We start from the raw sequence: 11,283 nt of genomic DNA, 5'->3' as shown, positions 1-11,283 counted from the left end.
GACCCCATCTCCACATTGCCGGCATTGTTTCATTTCCTTTTTAGGGGGTTTCCCTTACCAAAATATCAGGCTTCAGGCGAACGTTGCGGCAAATTTGCCGCAAACGTTTTGTGGAATTTGCCGCAAACTTTCTTTTGGCAAACTTTTACCATGCAAATTAGTTTGCGGCAAATTTGCCGCAAACAATTTATGTAAATAAATATGCAAATGAAGTTTGCAGCACATTTGCGGCAAACCTAATTTGCATGGTAAAAGTTTGCCGCAAATTCGCCAAAACCTTTCTGGCGAACTTCTGACAATGTTCTGGCGAGCTTTTGGCAAACTATTTATGCAAATTAGTTTGCGGCGACTTTGCAGCAAACAATTATGCAAATTTGTTTGCCGCAAATTTGCTGCAAACTTTTGGCGCTAAAGTAACAGACCTTTTATTTCTGAAGAACAAAGAATATATTTTCAAGAAAAGTAAGAAAGGTCTATTAAATTAGCAAAATATCATCTGCTAATAATGATTTATCTTTTCTAAATGAATATAAAGAAAAATTACAAATGCACGAGATCATTATGATGAAGTATGTCGTTAGTAAATATATTTTATGCTTACATGGGTTTGAAAGTCTTTAAATATTTTAAAGGAACCGTTGTGAAAGCTGATAACTGATCTGCAAAAATTTCCTCTGTGTGCAAATGCCTTAATAAATTTGCAGATTCACTAAATTATTTATTGCAATCTATTGTATCTTATGGCATTTAGGTGACACATGTCTGAAATAAACAAAGGCTAACCGTAAAAAAAATCATTCTGGTTTTGCATGCGTAATAATGTGAAAACTAACCTTACATCGCAACATTTATCCACGGAATTAAACACAGTATACTTCGATGATTTATCCATCTTTTTGTGGGAGTTTTTGTTTAGTAAAGAAACATAAATAATTCATGTAAATACATCGATGTTCAACTACTGTTTGGCAGTTTGAAAATGGAGCCAAACTCTATGCAGCCAATAAAAAAAGAGAAGAAGTCATGTGATACTGTTCTGGTAATCCACTGGCGAACTTTCACATCTGGTCAGATAATTAAAAGATCATATGGCGAATGTTTTGGAGAAGAAAATATAGATAAAAGATTCTGGTGACGTTTTGGTGGACAAAATCATGTGATAAAGTTTCTGGCGATGTTATGGCAAAATCTTAATTCAGTAAAGTCTGTGGTGAGTTAGCAGCAAAGTCACCGAAACGTTTGCCGAAAGGTCGCCGCTACCGGCGAACTCCTGCAAACATTTATTACTCTGTTCTGGTGAACTAAAATGTTTGCGGCAAATTTGCCGCAAACTTTTCATTTTGGTAAGGGTCACTAGTACTTCGTTGTGCTTGAGATTCGATATCTTTTGTTTTGCAGGTGTAGATTTAGATTGATTGTTTTGTTTTGTTTTATTCATTTTTATTTGTTTACGCTGCGCTGCGTAGTTATGACTGTTTCCAGTCTAACTAATCAATCGTAGGCCCAGCGAGATTTGAATTTTGAGACCTGTTGCCAGATACAGGTCGGCGCCTGGATCGATTCCAAAGAATTAGATTCATATGATATAGTTAAAAAGGGACATTAATTCAAGGCCCGGGTGTTATTTTGGAACATGTCTGGGTCTTGGCTGGAGTATTTATTGTTATTGTATTGTTTTTAAATGTTATACCCCCCTAAACTGTGTCTAAATTTCCGAAATAATAAATAGGTTATGAAATATATATTTAAATTTATTAAATTTAGTCATCCAGGGTAAGAGCCGCGACTACCTTACTAACACTCCTGAAGCGCCTGAGAAAAACTGCCACTGACCATGAACTACATCTATACTCTTAAGCTTTATTTTATTATTAAACTTTAAAAACATTAAAACTTTAAAAACACGTCTAAAACATAGCCTTTATATACGTCCGATTGTTGACAGTACACAGGTTATTTATAGATTACACGCCACGCCTACTGCATAATTGTGTCATATCGATAAATATGCTTACTCTATATGCGCTAAACATTCAAAGTGCTTTAACAATTTTGTTTTATTCTATATTTTTAAATTGCTGTCATTTTGTCATTTTTTAATGTTTTTCTGATCTGTTTTTTGCACTTTCTAGTCTAGGGTCTAAATTTAATGATTATATCGATATTAATTACTTTACGTGTTGTATAGAAAATATATTTACGATCGCGCTGTAGATTTAGACTGAAGAATTTCCAACATAATTATAGGTTGTTTACTGGCTTCCGAAATAGGTAGAAGCACGCTAAGTATCTTGATCAGTTTGAGTGAACACATCAATAAGTTGTGTTGTTTTGCTTGAATTTGTTGTTCTTCGCTATTCACAAAGCACAGGTGACGGGTACAAATGAGAATGACAATTTTAGTTGATTTATGAACAAGTGTACTCTCCTTTGTACATGGAAATGTTGTGCCCGAACTTAAAACAATTGTAGCGTTGAAAAGGATTGGATATATATGTGTTGACTTCTGTATGCTGACAGCCAACTTAAATAAACGTGCACTGCACTTGCAAGTCCGACAGTTGAAGAAGTATATTAAGTCAAATAGATATCAGGTGTATGCTTTCTTTTCAACTTCAAGTCGAGTGTTTTTTACTTTCTATTCTAAAAACATATATTTATTATCCATATTTAAATATTTGAGATTCGCCACTCACAGTCTCCACGTAACGCGTACACACAGCGAATATCCTATATATCTTTCTATCTTCCGACGGGGACGTAGATATTTGGCGCCAAGTATTTTGCAGTCTAGTTTACATATCATCCACAGTACTGCAAAAACTTAGTTTAAACATATTTTATTGCTCATTTAATATTTACAAGAATATATAACAATGTTACAAACACAATAAATATGCAAATGGGTCGGGGCACAATTTCTTACAACATCAGATGACGGCCCTTCCCAAAAAACCTGCGGAAACTCTGTAAAGGAAATTATGAGAATGCTACTATACCGGTATACCCGCCAAAATAGCCCAAATCCATGTCTCCTAAGAAATATATACTGAAATACATGTCTCGACGAAGTGAAGAACGAAAGTGACATGCTCTGAATGCAATAAATTATGACAGTAGAAAGAAGTTGCACTGGATTTTGTGTAACGTCTATTTGCTTTATTAAAAATTCTACAAAATGCATATGCAATGTAAATATAAAAAATTTGTAGTGTAATATATTACACAAAATTTATATGGCGCCTTTTCTGTTCAGATGCGCTTTATATACAAAGGCAGCCACCCAGGGCGCCAAAGTCATCCTCTACCTGTATTGGCAAAGAGCGATCTGACCAGTGGGACAGAGTAAGAGAAAGCCTCAAGTACCGCCAATTCTGAAATCTCAATGTATTAAAAATGTTTTACCGGTCACCGTAAGTAGCTATACAATGAAAAAAGATGATTATATGTTATATCTGATCATTATCTAATTTAAATTTCGATGGGTAATACAAGGGCGGCATCACACACCGTGTAACAGAAAATTTCTTTACTATTTGGCATAATTATTTTGATAAAGTATACCGTGTTCAAGAAAGTATAATCATTGATTACTGGGCGCAAAGTGTCCGCAAACATTCTCAGTATTTCTGCTCAAATGTTTCTTCTCAAGATCATTATAATCAGTCAAATAGTAAGGAAGTTATAAGCAATTTATTATACCTCTCTTTTGTCTACAATGATAAAATCCCATTACCCGAGAACAGGGGCGTCGGACGTGGGGCCGCACGATTTTTTGTAAATTCATAAGTTGGAGTCGCAGGTCCGCGGACCAAATATTTTGTATAGTATATTAAATTTTGCTTCGCGTTAAACAATACACGCTGTCCAGATTAGTGTGTTACCGTGGTGACGGTGACACGATCGGGGGTGTGAATTGGAGTCATACACACGTGTCCGTGATTGGACTTAATTACGCATGAACAAATCAGCATGTTTTTAATTGGCATGTCTTTAGTCAATATAACGTTTAAGCTATACCTAGCCGCAAAGATCTAAGGTATTAACTTATAAAATTCAGAAAAATAATTATCATGTTTTTATTTAATGAAAGAGGTAAGTGTTAAGATTTATCACACCGCTTAGATGTAAGGAATTAATTACATAAAATGGTTTTACTAAAAAAATGATATTTCAAATAAAAATAAGAAATGAATGTAACATGAATGATTATTGTTCAATACATTAAATACAAAAAAAAAAAAACATACATGCATTCTTTGTATTGCGTTATACATTATTAATTAAAAGAGTTTATTAAGCTTTATTTTGCTTATAGTCATGTAAATAGTAAGAAAATACTGGAGACTTGAGATGCAATTCAGTACCCTTAAATGCATCAGAACTCGCCATTTATGATCCTGTTTTAAAAAATTTCAGGGGGAGGTCCCCCTTACCCCCCAACCTTTTTGACACGTGACCAAGCGAAAGTGACTGTCAGGTCATGTGACTGCGCTGATATTTTGAATATCATATAAGGGCAATTAAACTGCTTCATTTTTAGCCATATGATTGCCTCCCTTGTACACATATAGTAGTGACGTCGCTATTCAATGTGTACACAGGCGATTACTGCGCTAAAAATGAAACTGTTAAATTAAATGAATTAAAAAAAATATTAAACATTTTTATGTATTAAATTTTGTTCGGTATAATAAAATAAATATCATATGGCAGCGTGTGTGACAGTGATATTGTCAACCCTCGAAACAGAATGTCACCACTCGGCTTTCGCCTCGGGTGACATTCTGCCCTTGGGTTGACATTATCAATGTCACACACGCTGCAATATGACATTTATATAATGTTACCGGAATATAGCGATTTTCCCATGTGTACGGCAACAAAACACATGAGTTGGCGGCCCTGCTCATAATATCAAGTGATTTACGCGAGCAACTAGATTCTACCTTTTGTAAGGTAACAACTTTTCATAATTTATACAAAATCATTGTACTTTTCAAAATGCTTATACAAAATTATCGTAGCATATAGCATATAAGCATTTAAAACATTTATTAGCTACATTATCAATTTTAAGTCTGCTGTTGATACAAATGAAAAGCAGTCGGTCTCGATCAAAAGCAATTAAAACATTGAGGTCGGATAGTGACAAATATCAAAGACCATACCGCGCGAACACTGTATCGAGTCTTGATTACCAACGTTTGACACCATCTTTATTCGAAATTTGAACGTGCGATCAACATTTTTTGGTTTTTACCTGTGTTAAGGTTTCAAGATAAAGCTTTGACTTTTTCTCGGACAGAGTTTTTTTCATTTTAAATATTAGTCTAAAACCGTGATACCGGCAAGCTCAAGAGTATCTCGATCAGACATTTCCAGTCCTTGAACCAGGATTGAACCCCGAACTTCTGGATTGACAGTCAAGCGTGCTATCACTAGACTACCAAGCGCTGAAATAGTAGATGTAAGTGTAAAAGTGAGATTTCCTTCAGCTTGGCATCGTAAAGTGTAACACCCCTCACTAAAATTTGATCAACTGCAATACTACAAGTGTAAGATAATTCTGTCAAATTATTGAAACAGACTGTATATCATGTAGTTATATAAGTATTTGTCCCGGACGCTGGGTTCAATTCTTAGAATAGATTTATAAATCTCGCTCTTGTGTTGTTTATATGTCATCACATTAGTGGATAGTACGTTATAAAAAAATCCAGGCACAGCAAATAATACTACATGGTATTGGAAAAGGTATTGTAAATGGAAAAAAGCAAACTCCAAATGCAGGCTGGCAATTTCTACAGATTAGGACAAAAAATGGATATTTATAAGTGGCATATACTACCGCCGGTAATGGATAAGCAGGTCAGTAACTTGCCGGAGCACGTACATTTGATATGGTCACAATCGAGGGGGAAGGTGTATCTTATGAATTTTGTGGATAAGTGATCACAGGTGAGATATGTTTCAGACGTGGAACAGACGAAAACAGATGCTAAATGCTGAAACATTCTCTGACAGGTTTAAGGTAAAAGTACAACCAAAACTTAGTCCAATTTTCAAGATTTTGTTTTAGTCGTGGAAGATAGGCTGAATGAATCTACTAGTATATATAAACTAGAAAAATCGAGACAGCTAGAAAGGTTATGGCAGTTTTGCATAATTCTGGACCAAATCAATAGCTTGTAAACTTTGGATGATGAAGGTAGTATCGAGTTTTATGTTGACTACTATGATGAATCTTGCTCCAATCAGCAGTCCACCTAGACACAGGTAATGACATTATAATTTTGTTCGTGTAAATTTTACCTATTTTTGAGTATCTAAATATAACGTACATAACTGGACAACAGAGAACGGCGGCAGCACGCTGCCAGCGAGTTTGTTCTTTGTAGCTAGAGCTCATGTCAAGTACAATGGCCAATAGTAGAGAGTTTGAGATTTCAAACTTCACCTTCCCCTTCAACGTCTCTCATATATGTTTTTGGTAAAACGTCACCGATATGCGTGTATTTTATTTAAATCACACGTTGCTACTAAAGTTTTCCATGCAATATCACGTAAACCTAAGACTTCGCTTTATTACTATGCGAAATAAAAAGCTTAGTTTCAGGATTTCTGCTTATTAAGTTATTTGATTATCCATATATATAATTAGACTAAATTTGGTGCGAAACACTATCAATAGGTATAAGAATAATGAAGTTTTGTATGGCTAATGATTTTAACTAAACACATTGAATTGGACCTGGAAGTATAAAGTTATCAACTGATTTTGAGAAACTTTGAGATTTTGTTCAAACTTTAACTTCTACGGCATATTTGTGTCCCAAGGCGATATCGATTATACCAGATATGCCTTTTTGTCGTATGAAGTGAAGTTTTGAACGTCCGAAGATGTGATATCACGAAAGTCGAAACTTCATTCTTTTTACATCTCCTCTATCCAAATACTCGGCATCAAAGACTGAAATCTGGATGGAGGCACATGGCATGACAGTCATTTTACTTGAAAAATAAATAATTACGCGCCATTATCATTTGGTGGAACATTTTATTTTCACATCCAAATAAAATCATCTGTTTCTGTCGGACACTTAATATGACAATTGCGTTTTAATTATTAACATAAAATGGTACTAGTAAGACGGAAAATTCTTTTGAAGTATCAGACAATTTCAGATTTATGATATCATGATGAGAGACTTTTCCTGTTAGCCGTATGGTATAACTTCATTTTTTAAATGCACGGAACCAGAGCCTGGCAGAGAGACATCGTGGGTTAATTCCCCCTTTGATTCTTACATTTTACAAAGAAAGTCAGTCTTGAAACTCGGTGTGACCCTACCCTACCCTACCCTATCAAAGTGTAAAAGTAAACAAAATGTTTGCATAAATTACAAATTAAACAAATACACAATAGCAACACAAATCTAAAGAAACGAGATTTGCAATGGACGGACCGTCAGGGGAGGTAACTAGAGTCACGGATTGGGACTAGTCCGATATGAAAGCGTTCAACGTCATGATATGGAAAAATATTGCACGATCGCGGTCCATTGAAACCCAATGGAAAATAATTTTTTAGGTATGTAATAATCATTTTTATTTCCTCTCGTGTATGATTTACAATCGTGCATTGTATACTGATATAATTTTATATAAAACCTAAATGTTTAGAGCAACACTAACGAGTTTTTACATTGTTCACATGGTTTTATCGTGCTTTTTTTTTGTTGTTGTTGTTTTTGTTTGTTTGTTTTTTAGGTAATCGCTCTAATATCCATGCAATGATTATATTAATTGAAATGGTTTTTTTTTTCATTTAAAACCTCTTGTAAAATTCCTGCCCTTTCGGACAATTGGTATCAAAATGCACGAAAAAAACGATCATAATTACGGATAAATTGAATGGGCGGATTAAAAGAAGTAAGGTTCATTCTAATGTTTGAAATCTCAAGGAATTTTAATCGAACTTCAACTTCATACGTTAACTTCGCAAGAGACGTTGAAGGGGAAGGCGAAGGTTGAAATCTCAAACTCTCTAGTGTCTTATTTCTACTTCATATTTCCGAAGAATAGTTAATGATTATGAATGGGAGGCATTTAGGTCTTACTAGCACCGACAGCATAATGCAGAGAATATGATTCGGATAGCACAGTGAAACAACATGTCGCCAAACTGACAGGTTGAAGTGGGGGGGGGGGGGAGGGCGTGAGAGAGTGGCATTTTCATTCTCTCATGAACAATCATCAACGAGTTGCATATATACCCACAAGAGTGGGTAATAGGAATGAGTTCGGTCTGTCGGTCGCTAGTTTCAGTTTCGGACATAACGATGAAAGGCTGAGATTAAATAAATTTTGGTACACAGGTGTAACTTCATAAAATACAGGTCAAAGTCGAACTTGACCTGTGTTTTATGATGTTACACTTTTGTACTAAACATTATTCAAATATGTCAAACCTTTCATGAGTTATTGTCCGGAAACGAGTTTGGCAAATTTTAAGTTGGAAAGGGGCCATAACCAGCATTTCTTTTTGACGAATTTATGGCCCAATTCCAACTTAAAATTGCCATACTTCTTGACAAGGCCGTATTGTGGTGGTATTATTCATCACTCTTGTGACAGTTCTAGTTTTGCTTGGTCGCATTCTGTACTTCCAAAGGATCTCCTAACTGATTTTATTTACTATCACAACAGCAGTCTTTAAGTGCCACGTGGCGGCGGTAAAAAGTCTCCCCGTACTTGGACTAAGTGTTTTTGTTATATTTTCTAGTCCTTTGTGATCATGGAGTGCACACAATTTTACTGTGACAGAATTCCGCTTAAGCCGGTGCTATGGGATAGGGGTTTCAGTCAAACCGAGTCTGCTATTATTTTGCTTGGTTGCATTCTGTGTTTCCACAGGATCTTCTAACATATTTTTTTTATAAAAAGAAATTGTTGTAGTGTCGGTTTGATTGAGCCTAAAGCCCTGATACACGTCAAACATTCTTTCATTGGAAGTATCAGACTATCAGTATTAGCATCAAAGGTAAGAGTAGATTTCCCGGTAGCACAGAGCACCCCAAACACAGTCATAGAGCCATGCATCGCAAAGTAGGCCAACAACAAAAGGAAGCTGTAACGGAAAAATAATGAAGACGGGTTACTTCAAAAATCATGACAATATGGAATGAAAAATGTATAATTTTGTATTCTATACAATTAAAAGACTTTTATTAGTGTTTATACGGCATAGATCTATATACACACATCAAATAGCATTAGGTTTCTGTCGAATTTATCATACCTATAAACATGATAAATGACCAATTACAAACGAAACATCAAATATCAACATGGGAAATAAGTGCTATTTTAAGCAGAACATAAGGAGCTTAATCCAGGCGTATGCAGAGTGTGCGCCTTAGTCCGGTGATAATTGCCTCCTGAAAATTTGGTCTCTAACTGCAGCTGTATATTTGAAAAGTCGATATTTTAGTGTAACAGTCGAAAAGTCGACATTTTAGTGTAACCGTCGAAAAGTCGACATTTTAGTGTAACAGTCAGTAGCATTATTTATTATTTTTCCAAATAAAATATATTTATGCACATCTGCTGAACATTCATTTCTTTGTCTCCATCTTTTCTTTATGACTTTCGTAGAGTTTTGAATAAGAGCATTTTCCGAGTATTTACTGAACACCTATACGTCGACAAAAACCTTCACCAGGGCACCCTGTCACTGAATGATTAGTAGTTGCTTTTTACGGATATCGGGTAAATACGCAAAACATTATGTCTGTTCTAAAAGAATAAAACACTAAGTAACTGGATGGATATGGTTACTGAGATAAATTCAAATAAAACTCACTACAATAAAATGTAATCTTATGGCTCATTGTCACAGAGCAAAAAAAAATCAAAGTGACTTTTTGGCATTTTTTTTCTTAGAAAACATAATAATTGTAATATATTTATGTGTATATGGCTCATGGACCCATACTGTATCCTAGGTACGCTACTGCCACCTGTGACCGTATGCATAAAGTTTTTGCTAAAGTCTCTGGTATGGTACTGTATCAAAAGCCATTGCGAAATCAAAATATATACAGTCAATATCACCTCCTTGTTCTAGAATATCGGACCAATGTTCAATGAGTAGCACATGAATTTTCATTTTCTAAAAACCGTGAGGGTAACTTTTTAGGCTGTCAAGTAAAGGCGTCTGTTTGCATACGGATCGACTGTGAACTTTTCGTCTCCCAGCTGTGAAGTAAGCAATCGCCTACCTAGATCTATACATAGAGCTCTGAATTCGGTCACCCATATCGGGCCTCAGTCAATACATGCGTTCAGCTGTTTAGACGGCATAGAGGCTATGACTATCGCCTACCCACAGTATAGGCTATACAACACTTATATTAGCCCATTAGATTGACAGCTACAAACAAAATTTAAGTTTCCCGCCATATTAAGGTTTAGGAGTATATCACCAAAACACAGAAATATTTTATAAACGAACAACACCGTTACCAATATTTTAACTGACCATTACATGTTCTGCCGTACTGTCCCGTACTGAAAATATTCTGAAAAAGTTGTCCCCCTTTGAAAATGAATGCCATTTGTAAAGAAATATAAAATAAACAATTGCTGAAAACTGTGTTCCACTTAGTTATGTGAAATTTCAACACTCGCACGCTATTGCAAATGCATCAAAACAAACATGTGTAACAGTTCTTTGAAAATGGTGAGTTTTTAAAGGCGTTTGACTGCCCGGAAGTGGGGCCCCTTTAGGCAATCCTTTTTCTGGAATTAAATGTTTATACAAAGAAGTATAAAATACATTTATTTTTATAGCTCTTTGGTTTATATTAGTATACTGACACTTGTTTTGTAGTTTTTGTTATGATAGCGTGTATATTACTCTATAAAACAAGTGTCAGTATACTGATATAAGCATTGAATTCCGAAAAAGGACTGTCTAAAGACGCCCCACTTCCAGACAGTCAAACGCCTTTAAAAACTCACCATTTTCAAGGAACTGTTACACATGTTTGTTTTGATGCATTTGCAATAGCGTGCGAGTGTTGAAATTTCACATAACTAGGTGGAACACAGTTTTCGGCAATTGTTTATTTTTATTTCTTTACAAATGGCATTCATTTTCAAAGGGGGGACAACTTTTTCAGAATATTTTCAGTACGGGACAGTAAGGCAGAGCATGTAATGGTCAGGTAAAATATTGGTAACGATGTTGTTCGTTTATGAAATATTTCTGTGTTT

The sequence above is a fragment of the Mercenaria mercenaria genome, chromosome 2, assembly GCF_021730395.1.
Source record: "Mercenaria mercenaria strain notata chromosome 2, MADL_Memer_1, whole genome shotgun sequence".
Classification (NCBI taxonomy): Eukaryota; Metazoa; Mollusca; class Bivalvia; order Venerida; family Veneridae; genus Mercenaria; species Mercenaria mercenaria.
The sequence above is the reverse complement of the archived record's forward strand: the minus strand, read 5'-3'. Positions refer to the sequence as shown.